Below are 20,637 nucleotides of genomic sequence, written 5' to 3'. Positions count from 1 at the left end.
TGAATCTCACTGGGGTACACTTCTACAGGCACTGACTCTCACAGGGGTACATTTCCACTGGCTGTGACTCTCACTGGGTACACTTCTACAGGAACTGAAGCTGAATGGGGTAAACTTCCACAGGCACTGACTCTCACTGGGGTAAACTTCCACAGGCACTGACTCTAAATGGGGTAAACTTCCACAGGCACTGACTCTGAATGGGGTACACTTCCACACGCACTGAATCTGAATGGGGTAAACTTCTACAGGTACTGAATCTGAATGGGGAAAACTTCCACAGGCACTGACTCTCACTGGGGTACACTTCCACAGGCACTGACTCTGAATGGGGTAAACTTCAACAGGCACTGACTCTCACTGGGGTACATTTTCACAGGCACTGACTCTCACTGGGTTACTTTTCCACATGCACTGACTCTCACTTGGGTACACTTCTGCAGGCACTGACTCTCAGTTGGGTACACTTCTACAGGCACTGACTCTCACTGGGGTACATTTCCACAGGCACTCACTCTCACTTGGGTAAACTTCTACAGGCACTGACTCTCACTGGGGTACATTTCCACAGGCATTGACTCTCACTTGGGTACACTTCTACAGGCACTGACTCTCACTTGGGTACACTTCTACAGGCACTGATTCTCACTGGGGTACATTTTCACAGGCACTGACTCTCACTGGGTTACTTTTCCACATGCACTGACTCTCACTTGGGTACACTTCTGCAGGCACTGACTCTCAATTGGGTACACTCCTACAGGCATTGACTCTCACTTGGGTACACTTCTACAGGCACTGACTCTCACTTGGGTACACTTCTACAGGCACTGATTCTCACTGGGATACATTTTCACAGGCACTGACTCTCACTGGGTTACTTTTCCACATGCACTGACTCTCACTTGGGTACACTTCTGCAGGCACTGACTCTCAATTGGGTGCACTTCCACAGGCACTGACTCTGAATGGGATAAACTTCCACAGGCACTGACGGTCACTGGGGTACACTTCCACAGGCACTGACTCTGAATGGGGGAAAATTCCACAGGCACTGACTCTCACTGGGGTACATTTCCACAGGCACTGACTCTCACTTGGGTAAACTTCGACAGGCACTGACTCTCACTGGGGTACATTTCCACAGGCATTGACTCTCACTTGGGTACACTTCTACAGGCACTGACGCTCACTTGGGTACACTTCTACAGGCACTGATTCTCACTGGGGTACATTTTCACAGGCACTGACTCTCACTGGGTTACTTTTCCACAGGCACTGACTCTCACTTGGGTAAACTTCTACAGGCACTGACTCTCACTGAGGTACATTTCCACAGGCATTGACTCTCACTTGGGTACAATTCTACAGGCACTGACTCTCACTTGGGTACACTTCTGCAGGCACTGACTCTCAATTGGGTACACTTCTACAGACACTGACTCTCACTGGGGTACATTTCCACATCCACTTACCCTGAGTGTGGTACACTTCTATTGGCAGTGACTCCTAATGGAGAGCCGCTCCCCAGTCTCTGAATCTCACTGGGGTACACTTCGACAGGCACTGAATCTGAAAGGGCTAAACATCCACAGAAACTGACTCTCACTGGGGTACACTTCCACAGGCACTGACTCTGAATGGGGTAAACTTCCACAGGCACTGACTCTCACTTGGGTACACTTCGACAGGCACTGAATCTGAAAGGGCTAAACATCCACAGAAACTGACTCTCACTGGGGTACACTTCCAAAGGCATTGAATCTGAATGTGGTAAACATCCACAGGCACTGACTCTCACTGGGGTACACTTCCACAGGCACTGAATCTGAATGGGGTAAACTTCCACAGGCACTGACTTTCACTGGGGTACACTTCGACAGGCACTGACTCTGACTAGGGTACACTTCCAAAGGCACTGACTCTCACTGGAGTACTCTTCCACAGGCATTGACTCAGAATGGGGTAATCTTCCACAGGCACTGACACTCACTCGGGTCCAGTTCCACAGGGACTGACTCTCACTGGGGTGCACTTCCACAGGCACTGACTCTGAATGGGGTACACTTCCACAGGCACTGAATCTGAATGGGGTAAACTTCCACAGGCACTGACTTTCACTGGGGTACACTTCGACAGGCACTGACTCTGACTAGGGTACACTTCCAAAGGCACTGACTCTCACTGGAGTACTCTTCCACAGGCATTGACTCAGAATGGGGTAATCTTCCACAGGCACTGACACTCACTCGGGTCCAGTTCCACAGGGACTGACTCTCACTGGGGTACACTTCCACAGGCACTGACTCTGAATGGCGTAAACATCCACAGGTACTGACTCTGAATGCGGTAAACTTCCACAGGCACTGACTCTGAATGGGGTAAACTTCCACAGGCACTGACTCTCACTGGGGTGCACTTCCACAGGCACTGACTCTGAATGGCGTAAACTTCCACAGGCACTGACTGTCACTGGGGTACACTTCCACAGGCACTGACTCTGAATGGGGTAAACTTCCACAGGCACTGACTCTCACTGGGGTACACTTCCACAGGCACTGAATCTGAATGGGGTAAACTTCCACAGGCACCGACTCTCACTTGGGATCACTTCTTCAGGCACTGACTCTCACTGGTGTATCTTTCCACGTGCACTGACTCTGAATGGGGTACACTTCTATAGGCAGTGACTCCTAATGGAGAGCCGCTCCCAAGCCACTGAATCTCACTGGGGTACACTTCTACAGGCACTTACTCTCACAGGGGTACATTTCCACTGGCACTGACTCTCACTGGGGACACTTCTACAGGCACTGAATCTGAATGGTGTAAACTTCTACAGGGACTGAAGCTGAATGGGGTAAACTTCCACAGGCACTGACTCTCACTGGGGTACACTTCCACAGGCACTGACTTTGAATGGGGTAAACTTCCACAGGCACTGACTCTGAATGGGGTGCACTTCCACACGCACTGAATCTGAATGGGGTAAACTTCCACAGGCACTGACTCTCACTGGGGTACACTTCCACAGGCACTGAATCTGAATGGGGTAAACTTCCACAGGCACTGACTCTCACTGGGGTACACTTCCACACGCACTGAATCTGAATGGGGTAAACTTTTACAGGTACTGAATCTGAATGGGGTAAACTTCCACAGGCACTGACTCTCACTGGGGTACTCTTCCAAAGGCGCTGTCTCTGAATGGGTTAAACATCCACAGGCACTGACTTTCACTGGGGTACACTTCCACAGGCACTGACTCTGAATGGGGTAAACTTCCACAGGCACTGACTCTGAATGGTGTAAACTTCAACAGGTACTGAATCTGAATGGGGTAAACCTCCACAGGCACTGACTCAGAATGGGGTTAACTTCTACTGGCTCTGAATCTGAATGGGGTACAATTCCACAGGCACTGAACCTGAATGGGGTAAACCTCTACAGGTACTGAATCTGAATGGTGTAAACTTCAACAGGTACTGAATCTGAATGGGGTAAACTTCTACAGGCACTGAATCTGAATGGTGTAAACTTCTACATGTACTGAATCTGAATGGGGTAAACTTCCACAGGCACTGACTCCGAATGGGGTAAACTTCCACAGGCACTGTCTCTCACTGGAGTGCACTTCCACAGGCAATGACTCTCACTGGGGTACACTTCCACAGGCACTGACTCTGAATGGGTTAAACTTCCACAGGCACTGACTCTCACTGGGGTAAACTTCCACAGGCACTGACTCTGAATGGGTTAAACTTCCACAGGCACTGACTCTCACTGGGGTAAACTTCCACAGGCACTGACTCTCACTGGGGTACACTTCCACAGGTACTGACACTGAATGGGGTAAACTTCCACAGGCAGTGACTCTGAAAGGGGTAATCTTCTACAGACACTGAATCTGATTGGGGTAAACTTCGACAGGTACTGAATCTGCATGGGGTAAACTTCCACAGGCACTGACTCACACATGGGGGACACTTACACAGGCACTGACTCTGAAAGGGGTAAACTTCCACCGGCCCTGACTCTCACTGGGGTGCACTTCCACTGGCACGGACTCTGAATGGGGCAAACTTCCACAGTCACTGACTCTCACTGGGGTACACTTCCACAGGCACTGACTCCCACTGGGGGACACTTCCACAGGCACTGACTCTGAATGGGGTAAACTTCCACAGGCACTGAAATAAAAGCAAAATACTGCAGATGCTGGAAATCTGAAGCAAAAACAAGAAATGCTGGAATCACTCAGCAGTTCTGGCAGCATCTGTGGAAAGAGAAGCAGAGTTAACGTTTCGGGTCAGTGACCCTTCTTCTGAACTGACAAATATTAGAAAAGTCACAGATTATCAACAAGTGATGTGGGGGTGGGGCAAGAGATAACAAAGGAGAAGGTGCAGATTGGACCAGGCCACATAGCTGACCAAAAGTTCACGGAGAAAAGGCAAACAATATGTTAATGGTGTGTTGAAAGACAAAGCAATATTGTTTGCCTTTTCTCCGTGACCTTTTGGTCTGCTATGTGGCCTGGTCCAATCTGCACGTTCTCCTTTGTTATCTCTTGCCCCACCCCGACCTCACTTGTTTATAATCTGTGACTTTTCTAATATTTGTCAGTTCCGAAGAAGGGTCACTGACCCGAAACCTAAACTCTGCTTCTCTTTCCACAGATGCTGCCAGACCTGCTGAGTGATTCCAGCATTTCTTGTTCTTGTTCCACAGGCACTGACCCTCACTTGTGTGCACTTCCACAGGCACTGACTCTGAATGGGGTAAACTTCCACAGGCCCTGACTCTCACTGGGGTGCACTTCCACAGGCACTGACTCTGAATGGGGTAAACTTCCACAGGCACTGACTCTCACTGGGGTACACTTCCACAGGCACTGAATCTGAATGGCGTAAACATCCACATGCACTGACTCTGAGTGTGGTACACTTCTATAGGCAGTGACTCCTGATGGAGACCCTCTCCCCTGCCACTGTATCGCACTGGGGTACAATTCTGCAGGCACTGACTGTCACTGGGGTTCACTTCCAATGGTACTGATTCTGAATGGGGTAAAGTTCCACAGGCACTGACTCTGAATGGGGTACACTTACACAGGCACTGACTCTGAATGGGGTAAACTTCTACAGGCACTGAATATGATTGGGGAAAACGTCTACAGTTTCTAAATCTGAATGGGGTAAACTTCCACAGGCACTGACTCTCACTGGGGTACACTTCAACAGGCACTGACTCTCACTGGGGTACACTTACACAGGCACTGACTCTGTATGGTGTAAACTTCCAAAGGCACTGACTGTCACTGGGGTACACTTCCACAGGTATTGACTCTCACTGGGGTAAACTTCCACAGGCACTGACTCTCACTGGGGGACACATCCACAGGCACTGAATCTGAATGGGGTAAACTTCCACAGGCACTGACTCTCACTTGGGTACATTTCTACAGGCACTGACTCTCACTGGGGTACATTTCCACAGGCACTGACTCTCACTGGTGTACATTTCCACAGGCACTGACTCTCACTTGGGTACACTTCTACAGGCACTGAATCTGAATGGGGTAAACTTCCACAGGCAATGACTCTCACTGGGGTACATTTCCACAGGCACTGACTCTCACTTGGGTACATTTCCACAGGCACTGACTCTCACTGGGGTACATTTCTACAGGCACTGACTCTCACTGGGGTACATTTCGACAGGCACTGACTCTCACTGGGGTACATTTCCACAGGCACTGACTCTCACTTGGGTGCACTTCTGCAGGTATTGACTCTAACTTGGGTACACTTCTGCAGCCTCTGACTCTCACTGGAGTACATTTCCACAGGCACTGAATCCGAATGGGGTAAACTTCCACAGGCACTGAATCTCACTGGGGTACACGTCCACAGGCACTGACTCTGAATGGGGTAAACATCCACAGGCACTGAGTCTGAATGGGGTACACTGCCACAGGCACTGAATCTGAATGGGGTAAACTTCCACAGGCACTGATTCTGAATGGCGTAAACTTCTAGAGGCAATGACTCACACTGAGGTACTCTTCCACAGGTACTGAATCTCACCAGGGGACACTTCCACAGGCACTGACTCAGAATGGGGTAAACTTCCACAGGCACTGACCCACACTGGGATGCACTTCCACAGGCAATGACACTGAATGGGGTCAACTTCCAGAGGCAAAGACTCTCTTTGGTGTACACTTCCACATGCACTGACTCTGAATGGGGTAAACTTCCACAGGCACTTACTCTCACTGGGGGACACTTCCACAGGCACTGAATCTGAATGTGTTAAACTTCCCCAGGCACTGACTCTGAATGGGTAAACTTCCACAGGCACTGTCTCTCAGTGGAGTGCACTTCCACAGGCAATGACTCTGACTGGGGTACACTTCCACAGGCACTGACTCTGAATGGGTTAAACTTCCACAGGCACTGACTCTCACTGGGGTAAACTTCCACAGGCACTGACTCTGAATGGGTTAAACTTCCACAGGCACTGACTCTCACTGGGGTAAACTTCCACAGGCACTGACTCTCACTGGGGTACACTTCCACAGGTACTGACACTGAATGGGGTAAACTTCCACAGGCACTGACTCTGAAAGGGGTAATCTTCTACAGACACTGAATCTGAATGGGGTAAACTTCGACAGGTACTGAATCTGCATGGGGTAAACTTCCACAGGCACTGACTCACACATGGGGGACACTTACACAGGCACTGACTCTGAAAGGGGTAAACTTCCACCGGCCCTGACTCTCACTGGGGTGCACTTCCACAGGCACGGACTCTGAATGGGGCAAACTTCCACAGGCACTGACTCTCACTGGGGTACACTTCCACAGGCACTGACTCCCACTGGGGGACACTTCCACAGGCACTGACTCTGAATGGGGTAAACTTCCACAGGCACTGAAATAAAAGCAAAATACTGCAGATGCTGGAAATCTGAAGCAAAAACAAGAAATGCTGGAATCACTCAGCAGGTCTGGCAGCATCTGTGGAAAGAGAAGCAGAGTTAACGTTTCGGGTCAGTGACCCTTCTTCTGAACTGACAAATATTAGAAAAGTCACAGATTATCAACAAGTGAGGTGGGGGTGGGGCAAGAGATAACAAAGGAGAAGGTGCAGATTGGACCAGGCCACATAGCTGACCAAAAGTTCACGGAGAAAAGGCAAACAATATGTTAATGGTGTGTTGAAAGACAAAGCAATATTGTTTGCCTTTTCTCCGTGACCTTTTGGTCTGCTATGTGGCCTGGTCCAATCTGCACGTTCTCCTTTGTTATCTCTTGCCCCACCCCGACCTCACTTGTTTATAATCTGTGACTTTTCTAATATTTGTCAGTTCTGAAGAAGGGTCACTGACCCGAAACCTAAACTCTGCTTCTCTTTCCACAGATGCTGCCAGACCTGCTGAGTGATTCCAGCATTTCTTGTTCTTGTTCCACAGGCACTGACCCTCACTTGTGTGCACTTCCACAGGCACTGACTCTGAATGGGGTAAACCTCCACAGGCCCTGACTCTCACTGGGGTGCACTTCCACAGGCACTGACTCTGAATGGGGTAAACTTCCACAGGCACTGACTCTCACTGGGGTACACTTCCACAGGCACTGAATCTGAATGGCGTAAACATCCACATGCACTGACTCTGAGTGTGGTACACTTCTATAGGCAGTGACTCCTGATGGAGACCCTCTCCCCTGCCACTGTATCGCACTGGGGTACAATTCTGCAGGCACTGACTGTCACTGGGGTTCACTTCCACTGGTACTGATTCTGAATGGGGTAAAGTTCCACAGGCACTGACTCTGAATGGGGTACACTTACACAGTAACTGACTATGAATGGGGTAAACTTCTACAGGCACTGAATATGATTGGGGAAAACGTCTACAGTTTCTAAATCTGAATGGGGTAAACTTCCACAGGCACTGACTCTCACTGGGGTACACTTCAACAGGCACTGACTCTCACTGGGGTACACTTACACAGGCACTGACTCTGTATGGTGTAAACTTCCAAAGGCACTGACTGTCACTGGGGTACACTTCCACAGGTATTGACTCTCACTGGGGTAAACTTCCACAGGCACTGACTCTCACTGGGGGACACATCCACAGGCACTGAATCTGAATGGGGTAAACTTCCACAGGCACTGACTCTCACTTGGGTACATTTCTACAGGCACTGACTCTCACTGGGGTACATTTCCACAGGCACTGACTCTCACTGGTGTACATTTCCACAGGCACTGACTCTCACTGGGGGACACATCCACAGGCACTGAATCTGAATGGGGTAAACTTCCACAGGCACTGACTCTCACTTGGGTACATTTCTACAGGCACTGACTCTCACTGGGGTACATTTCCACAGGCACTGACTCTCACTGGTGTACATTTCCACAGGCACTGACTCTCACTTGGGTACACTTCTACAGGCACTGAATCTGAATGGGGTAAACTTCCACAGGCAATGACTCTCACTGGGGTACATTTCCACAGGCACTGACTCTCACTTGGGTACATTTCCACAGGCACTGACTCTCACTGGGGTACATTTCTACAGGCACTGACTCTCACTGGGGTACATTTCGACAGGCACTGACTCTCACTGGGGTACATTTCCACAGGCACTGACTCTCACTTGGGTGCACTTCTGCAGGTATTGACTCTAACTTTGGTACACTTCTGCAGCCTCTGACTCTCACTGGAGTACATTTTCACAGGCACTGAATCCGAATGGGGTAAACTTCCACAGGCACTGAATCTCACTGGGGTACACGTCCACAGGCACTGACTCTGAATGGGGTAAACATCCACAGGCACTGAGTCTGAATGGGGTACACTGCCACAGGCACTGAATCTGAATGGGGTAAACTTCCACAGGCACTGATTCTGAATGGCGTAAACTTCTAGAGGCAATGACTCACACTGAGGTACTCTTCCACAGGCACTGAATCTCACCAGGGGACACTTCCACAGGCACTGACTCAGAATGGGGTAAACTTCCACAGGCACTGACCCACACTGGGATGCACTTCCACAGGCAATGACACTGAATGGGGTCAACTTCCAGAGGCAAAGACTCTCTTTGGTGTACACTTCCACATGCACTGACTCTGAATGGGGTAAACTTCCACAGGCACTTACTCTCACTGGGGTACACTTCCACAGGCACTGAATCTGAATGTGTTAAACTTCCCCAGGCACTGACTCTGAATGGGTAAACTTCCACAGGCACTGCCTCTGAATTGGTTACAGTTCCACAGGCAATGACTCTCAGTGGAGTACACTTCGACAGGCACTGACTCTGACTGGGGTACACTTCCACAGGCACTGTCTCTCGCTGGGGTACATTTCCACAGGCACTGAATCTGAATGGGGTAAACTTCCACAGGCACTGAATCTCACTGGAGTACTCTTACACAGGCACTGAATCTGAATGGGGTAAACTTCCACAGGCACTGACACTCTCTCGGGTCCAGTTCCACAGGGACTGACTCTCACTGGGGTACACTTCTACAGGGACTGACTCTCACTGGGGTACACTTCCACAGGTACAGACTCTCACTGGGGTACACTTCTATCGGCACTGACTTTCTCTGGGTTCCAATTCAACCCACACTGACTCGCACTGGGGTGCAGTCCCACAGGCTCTAACTGTCACTTGGGTACCGTTCCCTAGGCACAGACTCGAACTGGGGTACACTTCTACAGGCACTGACTCTCACTTGGGTACACTTATACAGGCACTGACGCTCACTGGGGTACACTTCCACAGGTACTGACTCTGAAAGGGGTAAACTTCCACAGGCAGTGAATCTGAATGGTGTAAACTTCTGCAGGCACTGAATCTGAATGGGGTAAACTTCTACAGGTACTGAATCTGAAAGGGGTAAACTTTCACAGGCACTGACTCACACTGGGGGACACTTCCACAGGCACTGACTCTGAATGGGGTAAACTTCCACAGGCACTGACTCTCAATGGGGTGCAATTCCACAGGCACTGTCTCTGAATGGGGTAAACTTCCACAGGCACTGACTATGAATGGGGTACACTTCTACAGGCATTGACTCTCACTGGGGTACATTTCCACAGTGACTGACTCTCACTGGTGTACATTTCCACAGGCACAGATTCTCAATTGGGAACACTTCTACAGGCACTGTCCCTCACTTGGGTACACTTCTACAGGCACTGACTCTCACTGGGGTACATTACCACATGCACTGACTCTCACTTGGGTACACTTCTACTTGCACTGACTCTCACTTGGGTACACTTCTACAGGCCCTGACTCTCACTCGGGTACATTTACACAGGCACTGACTCTCACTGGGGTACATTTCCACATGCACTGACTCAGAGTGGGGTACACTTCTATAGGCAGTGACTCCTAATGGAGAGCCGCTCCCCAGCCACTGAATCTCACTGCGGTACACTTCTGCAGCCACTGACTGTCACTGGGGTACACTTCCACAGGCACTGACTCTGAATGGGGTAAACTTCCACAGGCACTGACACTCACTTGGGTACACTTCTACAGGAACTGACTCTCACTGGGGTACATTTCCACAGGCACTGACTCTCACTGGGGTACGTTTCCACAGGCACTGACTCTAACTTGGGTACACTTCTGCAGGCATTGACCCACACTTGATTACACTTCTGCAGCCTCTGACTCTCACTGGAGTACATTTCCACAGTCACTGTCTCTCACAGGGATACATTTCCACTGGCACTGAATCTCACTGGGGTACACTTCTACAGGCACTGAATCTGAATGGGGTAAACTTCTACAGGTACTGAATCTGAATGGGGAAAACTTCCACAAGCTCTGACTCTCACTGGGGTAAACTTCTACAGGCACTGACGATCACATGGGTACATTTCCAATGGCACTGACTCTCACTGGGTACACTTCTGCAGGCACTGAATCTGAATGGTGTAAACTTCTACACGGACTGAAGCTGAATGGGGTAAACTTCCACAGGCACTGACTCTCACTGGGGTAAACTTCCACAGGCACTGACTCTAAATGGAGTAAACCTCCACAGGCACTCACCCTCACTGGGGTACACTTCCACAGGCACTGACCCTGAATGGGGTAAACTTCCACAGGCACTGACTCACACATGGGGGACACTTACACAGGCACTGACTCTGAAAGGGGTAAACTTCCACCGGCCCTGACTCTCACTGGGGTGCACTTCCACAGGCACGGACTCTGAATGGGGCAAACTTCCACAGGCACTGACTCTCACTGGGGTACACTTCCACAGGCACTGACTCCCACTGGGGGACACTTGCACAGGCACTGACTCTGAATGGGGTAAACTTCCACAGGCACTGAAATAAAAGCAAAATACTACAGATGCTGGAAATCTGAAGCAAAAACAAGAAATGCTGGAATCACTCAGCAGGTCTGGCAGCATCTGTGGAAAGAGAAGCAGAGTTAACGTTTCGGGTCAGTGACCCTTCTTCTGAACTGACAAATATTAGAAAAGTCACAGATTATCAACAAGTGAGGTGGGGGTGGGGCAAGAGATAACAAAGGAGAAGGTGCAGATTGGACCAGGCCACATAGCTGACCAAAAGTTCACGGAGAAAAGGCAAACAATATGTTAATGGTGTGTTGAAAGACAAAGCAATATTGTTTGCCTTTTCTCCGTGACCTTTTGGTCTGCTATGTGGCCTGGTCCAATCTGCACGTTCTCCTTTGTTATCTCTTGCCCCACCCCGACCTCACTTGTTTATAATCTGTGACTTTTCTAATATTTGTCAGTTCTGAAGAAGGGTCACTGACCCGAAACCTAAACTCTGCTTCTCTTTCCACAGATGCTGCCAGACCTGCTGAGTGATTCCAGCATTTCTTGTTCTTGTTCCACAGGCACTGACCCTCACTTGTGTGCACTTCCACAGGCACTGACTCTGAATGGGGTAAACTTCCACAGGCCCTGACTCTCACTGGGGTGCACTTCCACAGGCACTGACTCTGAATGGGGTAAACTTCCACAGGCACTGACTCTCACTGGGGTACACTTCCACAGGCACTGAATCTGAATGGCGTAAACATCCACATGCACTGACTCTGAGTGTGGTACACTTCTATAGGCAGTGACTCCTGATGGAGACCCTCTCCCCTGCCACTGTATCGCACTGGGGTACAATTCTGCAGGCACTGACTGTCACTGGGGTTCACTTCCAATGGTACTGATTCTGAATGGGGTAAAGTTCCACAGGCACTGACTCTGAATGGGGTACACTTACACAGGCACTGACTCTGAATGGGGTAAACTTCTACAGGCACTGAATATGATTGGGGAAAACATCTACAGTTTCTAAATCTGAATGGGGTAAACTTCCACAGGCACTGACTCTCACTGGGGTACACTTCAACAGGCACTGACTCTCACTGGGGTACACTTACACAGGCACTGACTCTGTATGGTGTAAACTTCCAAAGGCACTGACTGTCACTGGGGTACACTTCCACAGGTATTGACTCTCACTGGGGTAAACTTCCACAGGCACTGACTCTCACTGGGGGACACATCCACAGGCACTGAATCTGAATGGGGTAAACTTCCACAGGCACTGACTCTCACTTGGGTACATTTCTACAGGCACTGACTCTCACTGGGGTACATTTCCACAGGCACTGACTCTCACTGGTGTACATTTCCACAGGCACTGACTCTCACTTGGGTACACTTCTACAGGCACTGAATCTGAATGGGGTAAACTTCCACAGGCAATGACTCTCACTGGGGTACATTTCCACAGGCACTGACTCTCACTTGGGTACATTTCCACAGGCACTGACTCTCACTGGGGTACATTTCTACAGGCACTGACTCTCACTGGGGTACATTTCGACAGGCACTGACTCTCACTGGGGTACATTTCCACAGGCACTGACTCTCACTTGGGTGCACTTCTGCAGGTATTGACTCTAACTTGGGTACACTTCTGCAGCCTCTGACTCTCACTGGAGTACATTTCCACAGGCACTGAATCCGAATGGGGTAAACTTCCACAGGCACTGAATCTCACTGGGGTACACGTCCACAGGCACTGACTCTGAATGGGGTAAACATCCACAGGCACTGAGTCTGAATGGGGTACACTGCCACAGGCACTGAATCTGAATGGGGTAAACTTCCACAGGCACTGATTCTGAATGGCGTAAACTTCTAGAGGCAATGACTCACACTGAGGTACTCTTCCACAGGCACTGAATCTCACCAGGGGACACTTCCACAGGCACTGACTCAGAATGGGGTAAACTTCCACAGGCACTGACCCACACTGGGATGCACTTCCACAGGCAATGACACTGAATGGGGTCAACTTCCAGAGGCAAAGACTCTCTTTGGTGTACACTTCCACATGCACTGACTCTGAATGGGGTGAACTTCCACAGGCACTTACTCTCACTGGGGTACACTTCCACAGGCACTGAATCTGAATGTGTTAAACTTCCCCAGGCACTGACTCTGAATGGGTAAACTTCCACAGGCACTGCCTCTGAATTGGTTACAGTTCCACAGGCAATGACTCTCAGTGGAGTACACTTCGACAGGCACTGACTCTGACTGGGGTACACTTCCACAGGCACTGTCTCTCGCTGGGGTACATTTCCACAGGCACTGAATCTGAATGGGGTAAACTTCCACAGGCACTGAATCTCACTGGAGTACTCTTACACAGGCACTGACTCTGAAAGGGGTAAACTTCCACAGGCACTGACACTCTCTCGGGTCCAGTTCCACAGGGACTGACTCTCACAGGGGTACACTTCTACTGGGACTGACTCTCACTGGGGTACACTTCCACAGGTACAGACTCTCACTGGGGTACACTTCTATCGGCACTGACTTTCTCTGGGTTCCAATTCAACCCACACTGACTCGCACTGGGGTGCAGTCCCACAGGCTCTAACTGTCACTTGGGTACCGTTCCCTAGGCACAGACTCGAACTGGGGTACACTTCTACAGGCACTGACTCTCACTTGTGTACACTTATACAGGCACTGACGCTCACTGGGGTACACTTCCACAGGTACTGACTCTGAAAGGGGTAAACTTCCACAGGCAGTGAATCTGAATGGTGTAAACTTCTGCAGGCACTGAATCTGAATGGGGTAAACTTCTACAGGTACTGAATCTGAAAGGGGTAAACTTTCACAGGCACTGACTCACACTGGGGGACACTTCCACAGGCACTGACTCTGAATGGGGTAAACTTCCACAGGCACTGACTCTCATTGGGGTGCAATTCCACAGGCACTGTCTCTGAATGGGGTAAACTTCCACAGGCACTGACTATGAATGGGGTACACTTCTACAGGCATTGACTCTCACTGGGGTACATTTCCACAGTGACTGACTCTCACTGGTGTACATTTCCACAGGCACAGATTCTCAATTGGGAACACTTCTACAGGCACTGTCCCTCACTTGGGTACACTTCTACAGGCACTGACTCTCACTGGGGTACATTACCACATGCACTGACTCTCACTTGGGTACACTTCTACTTGCACTGACTCTCAATTGGGTACACTTCTACAGGCACTGACTCTCACTTGGGTACACTTCTACAGGCCCTGACTCTCACTCGGGTACATTTACACAGGCACTGACTCTCACTGGCGTACATTTCCACATGCACTGACTCTGAGTGGGGTACACTTCTATAGGCAGTGACTCCTAATGGAGAGCCGCTCCCCAGCCACTGAATTTCACTGCGGTACACTTCTGCAGCCACTGACTGTCACTGGGGTACACTTCCACAGGCACTGACTCTGAATGGGGTAAACTTCCACAGGCACTGACACTCACTTGGGTACACTTCTACAGGAACTGACTCTCACTGGGGTACATTTCCACAGGCACTGACTCTCACTGGGGTACGTTTCCACAGGCACTGACTCTAACTTGGGTACACTTCTGCAGGCATTGACCCACACTTGATTACACTTCTGCAGCCTCTGACTCTCACTGGAGTACATTTCCACAGTCACTGTCTCTCACAGGGATACATTTCCACTGGCACTGAATCTCACTGGGGTACACTTCTACAGGCACTGAATCTGAATGGGGTAAACTTCTACAGGTACTGAATCTGAATGGGGAAAACTTCCACAAGCTCTGACTCTCACTGGGGTAAACTTCTACAGGCACTGACGATCACATGGGTACATTTCCAATGGCACTGACTCTCACTGGGTACACTTCTGCAGGCACTGAATCTGAATGGTGTAAACTTCTACACGGACTGAAGCTGAATGGGGTAAACTTCCACAGGCACTGACTCTCACTGGGGTAAACTTCCACAGGCACTGACTCTAAATGGAGTAAACCTCCACAGGCACTCACCCTCACTGGGGTACACTTCCACAGGCACTGACCCTGAATGGGGTAAACTTCCACAGGCACTGACTCTGAATGGGGTACACTTCCACATGCACTGAATCTGAATGGGGTAAACTTCCACAGCCACTGACTGTAACTGGGGCACACTTCCACAGGCACTGACTCTGAATGGGGTAAACTTGCACAGGCACTGACTCTCACTGGGGTACACTTCCAAAGGCACTGTCTCTGAATGGGTTAATCATCCACAGGCACAGACTCTCACTGGGGTACACTTCCACAGGCACTGACTCTAACTGGGGCACACTTCCACAGGCACTGACTCTGAATGGGGTAAACTTCCACAGGCACTGACTCTCACTGGGGTACACTTCCACAGGCACTGACACTGAATGGGGTAAACTTCCACAGGCACTGACTCTGAATGGGGTTAACATCTACTGGCTCTGAATCTGAATGGTGTGAACTTCTACAGGTACTGAATCTGAATGGTGTGAACTTCTACAGGTACTGAATCTGAATGGTGTGAACTTCTGCAGGTACTGAATCTGAATGGGGTAAACTTCAACAGGCACTGAATCTGAATGGGGTAAACTTCCACAGGCACTGACTCTGAATGGGGTAAACTTCTACAGGCACTGAATCTGAATGGTGTGAACTTCTACAGGTACTGAATCTGAATGGTGTGAACTTCTGCAGGTACTGAATCTGAATGGGGTAAACTTCAACAGGCACTGAATCTGAATGGGGTAAACTTCCACAGGCACTGACTCTGAATGGGGTAAACATCCACAGGCACTGTCTCTCACTGGAGTGCACTTCCACAGGCACTGACTCTCACTTGGGTACATTTCTACAGGCACTGACTCTCACTGGGGTACATTTCCACAGGCACTGACTCTCACTGGTGTACATTTCCACAGGCACTGACTCTCACTTGGGTACACTTCTACAGGCACTGAATTTGAATGGGGTAAACTTCCACAGGCACTGACTCTCACTGGGGTACATTTCCACAGGGACTGACTCTCACTGGGGTACACTTCCACAGGTACAGACTCTCACTGGGGTACACTTCTATCGGCACTGACTTTCTCTGGGTTCCAATTCAACCCACACTGACTCGCACTGGGGTTCAGTCCCACAGGCTCTAACTGTCACTTGGGTACCGTTCCCTAGGCACAGACTCGAACTGGGGTACACTTCTACAGGCACTGACTCTCACTTGGGTACACTTATACAGGCACTGACGCTCACTGGGGTACACTTCCACAGGTACTGACTCTGAAAGGGGTAAACTTCCACAGGCAGTGAATCTGAATGGTGTAAACTTCTGCAGGCACTGAATCTGAATGGGGTAAACTTCTACAGGTACTGAATCTGAAAGGGGTAAACTTTCACAGGCACTGACTCACACTGGGGGACACTTCCACATGCACTGACTCTGAATGGGGTAAACTTCCACAGGCACTGACTCTCAATGGGGTGCAATTCCACAGGCACTGTCTCTGAATGGGGTAAACTTCCACAGGCACTGACTATGAATGGGGTACACTTCTACAGGCATTGACTCTCACTGGGGTACATTTCCACAGTGACTGACTCTCACTGGTGTACATTTCCACAGGCACAGATTCTCAATTGGGAACACTTCTACAGGCACTGTCCCTCACTTGGGTACACTTCTACAGGCACTGACTCTCACTGGGGTACATTACCACATGCACTGACTCTCACTTGGGTACACTTCTACTTGCACTGACTCTCAATTGGGTACACTTCTACAGGCACTGACTCTCACTTGGGTACACTTCTACAGGCCCTGACTCTCACTCGGGTACATTTACACAGGCACTGACTCTCACTGGGGTACATTTCCACATGCACTGACTCTGAGTGGGGTACACTTCTATAGGCAGTGACTCCTAATGGAGAGCCGCTCCCCAGCCACTGAATCTCACTGCGGTACACTTCTGCAGCCACTGACTGTCACTGGGGTACACTTCCACAGGCACTGACTCTGAATGGGGTAAACTTCCACAGGCACTGACACTCACTTGGGTACACTTCTACAGGAACTGACTCTCACTGGGGTACATTTCTGCAGGCACTGAATCTGAATGGTGTAAACTTCGACACGGACTGAAGCTGAATGGGGTAAACTTCCACAGGCACTGACTCTCACTGGGGTAAACTTCCACAGGCACTGACTCTAAATGGAGTAAACCTCCACAGGCACTCACCCTCACTGGGGTACACTTCCACAGGCACTGACCCTGAATGGGGTAAACTTCCACAGGCACTGACCCTGAATGGGGTAAACTTCCACAGGCACTGACTCTGAATGGGGTACACTTCCACATGCACTGAATCTGAATGGGGTAAACTTCCACAGTCACTGACTCTAACTGGGGCACACTTCCACAGGCACTGACTCTGAATGGGGTAAACTTGCACAGGCACTGACTCTCACTGGGGTACACTTCCAAAGGCACTGTCTCTGAATGGGTTAATCATCCACAGGCCCAGACTCTCACTGGGGTACACTTCCACAGGCACTGACTCTAACTGGGGCACACTTCCACAGGCACTGACTCTGAATGGGGTAAACTTCCACAGGCACTGACTCTCACTGGGGTACACTTCCACAGGCACTGACACTGAATGGGGTAAACTTCCACAGGCACTGACTCTGAATGGGGTTAACATCTACTGGCTCTGAATCTGAATGGGGTAAACTTCTACAGGCACTGAATCTGAATGGTGTGAACTTCTACAGGTACTGAATCTGAATGGTGTGAACTTCTGCAGGTACTGAATCTGAATGGGGTAAACTTCAACAGGCACTGAATCTGAATGGGGTAAACTTCCACAGGCACTGACTCTGAATGGGGTAAACATCCACAGGCACTGTCTCTCACTGCAGTGCACTTCCACAGGCACTGACTCTCACTTGGGTACATTTCTACAGGCACTGACTCTCACTGGGGTACATTTCCACAGGCACTGACTCTCACTGGTGTACATTTCCACAGGCACTGACTCTCACTTGGGTACACTTCTACAGGCACTGAATTTGAATGGGGTAAACTTCCACAGGCACTGACTCTCACTGGGGTACATTTCCACAGGCACTGACTCTCACTGGGGTACACTTCTACAGGCACTGAATCTGAATGGGGTAAAAATCCACAGGCACTGACTCTCACTGGGGTACACTTCCACAGGCACTGACTCTGAATGGGGTAAACTTCCACAGGCACCAACTCTCACTGGGGTGCACTTCCACAGGCACTGACTCTCACTTGTGTACACTTCCACAGGCACTGACTCTGTATGGGATAAACTTCCACAGGCACTGACCCTCACTGGGATGCACTTCCACAGGCAATGAAACTGAATGGGGTCAACATCCATAGGCAAGGACTCTCTTTGGTGGACACTGACACATGCACTGATTCTGAATGGGGTAAACATCCACAGGCATTGACTCTCACGGGGGACACTTCCACAGGCACTGACACTGAATTGGTTACAGTTCCACAGGCAATAACTCTCAGTGGGGTACACTTCGACAGGCACTGACTGACTGGGGTACACTTCCACAGGCACTGTCTCTCACTGGGGTGCAGTCCCACAGGCTCCAGCTGTAACTTGGATACCGTTCCCTAGGCACTGACTCGAACTGGGGTACACTTCTACAGGCACTGACTCTCACTTGGGTACACTTCCACAGGCACTGACTCTGAATGGGGTACACTTCAACAGGCACTGAATCTGAATGGCGTAAACATCCACAGGTACTGACTTTGAATGGGGTAAACTTCCAGAGGCAATGACTCTCACTGGGGTACACTTCCACAGGCACTGACTCTGAATGGGTAAACTTCCACAGGCACTGACTCTCACTGGGGTACACTTCCACAGGCACTGAATCTGAATGGGGTAAACTTCCACAGGCACTGACTCTCACTTGGGTACACTTCTTCAGGCACTGACTCTCACTGGGGTACATTTCCACAGGCACCGACTCTCACTGGGGTACATTTCCACAGGCACTAACTCTCACTGGGGTAAATTTCAACAGGCACTGACTCTCACTGGGGTACATTTCAATTGGCACTGACTCTCACTTGGGTACACTTCTACAGGCACTGACTCTCACTTGGGAACACTTCTGCAGGCACTGACTGTCACTGGTATACCTTTCCACATGCACTGTCTCTGAATGGGATACAGTTCTATAGGCAGTGACTCCTAATGGAGAGCCGCTCCCCAGCCACTGAATCTCATTGGGGTACACTTCTACAGGCACTGAATCTGAATGGGGTTAACATCTACAGGTACTGAAGCTGAATGGGGTAAACATCCACAGGCACTGACTCTCACTGGGGTACACTTCTACAGGCACTGAATCTGTATGGGGTAAACATCCACAGGCACTGACTCTCACTGGGGTACACTTCCACAGGCACTGACTCTGAATGGGGTAAACTTCCACAGGCTCTACCTCTCACTGGGGTGCACTTCCACAGGCACTGACTCTCACTTGTGTACACTTCCACAGGCATTGAACCTGAATGGGGTAAACATCCACAGGCAATGACTCTCACTGGGGTACACTTCCAAAGGCACTGACTCTGAATGGGGTAAACTTCCACAGGAACTAACTCTCACTGGAGTACACTTCCACAGGCACTGACTCTGAATGGGGTAAACTTCCACAGGCACTGACTCTGAATGGGGTACACTTCCACAGGCACTGAATCTGAATGGGGTAAACTTACACAGGCACTGACTCTGAATTGGTTACAGTTCCACAAGCAATGACTCTCAGTGGGGTACACTTCGACAGGCACTGACTCTGACTGGGGTACACTTCCACAGGCACTGTCTCTCACTGGGGTACACTTCCACAGGCACTGTCTCTGAATGGGGTATACTTACACAGGCACTGACTCTCACTGGAGTACTCTTCCACAGGCATTGTCTCTGAATGGGCTAATCTTCCACAGGGACTGACACTCACTGGGGTGCACTTCCACAGGCACTGACTCTGAATGGGGTACACTTCCACAGGCACTGAATCTGAATGGGGTAAACTTCCACAGGCACTGACTCTGAATGGCGTAAACTTCTAGAGGCAATGACTCTCACTGGGATAAACGTCCACAGGCACTGACTCTCACTGGGGGTACTTCCACAGGCACTGAATC

Source organism: Heterodontus francisci, chromosome 5 (genome assembly GCF_036365525.1).
Source record: "Heterodontus francisci isolate sHetFra1 chromosome 5, sHetFra1.hap1, whole genome shotgun sequence".
Classification (NCBI taxonomy): Eukaryota; Metazoa; Chordata; class Chondrichthyes; order Heterodontiformes; family Heterodontidae; genus Heterodontus; species Heterodontus francisci.
Note: the sequence above shows the minus strand (reverse complement) of the source record.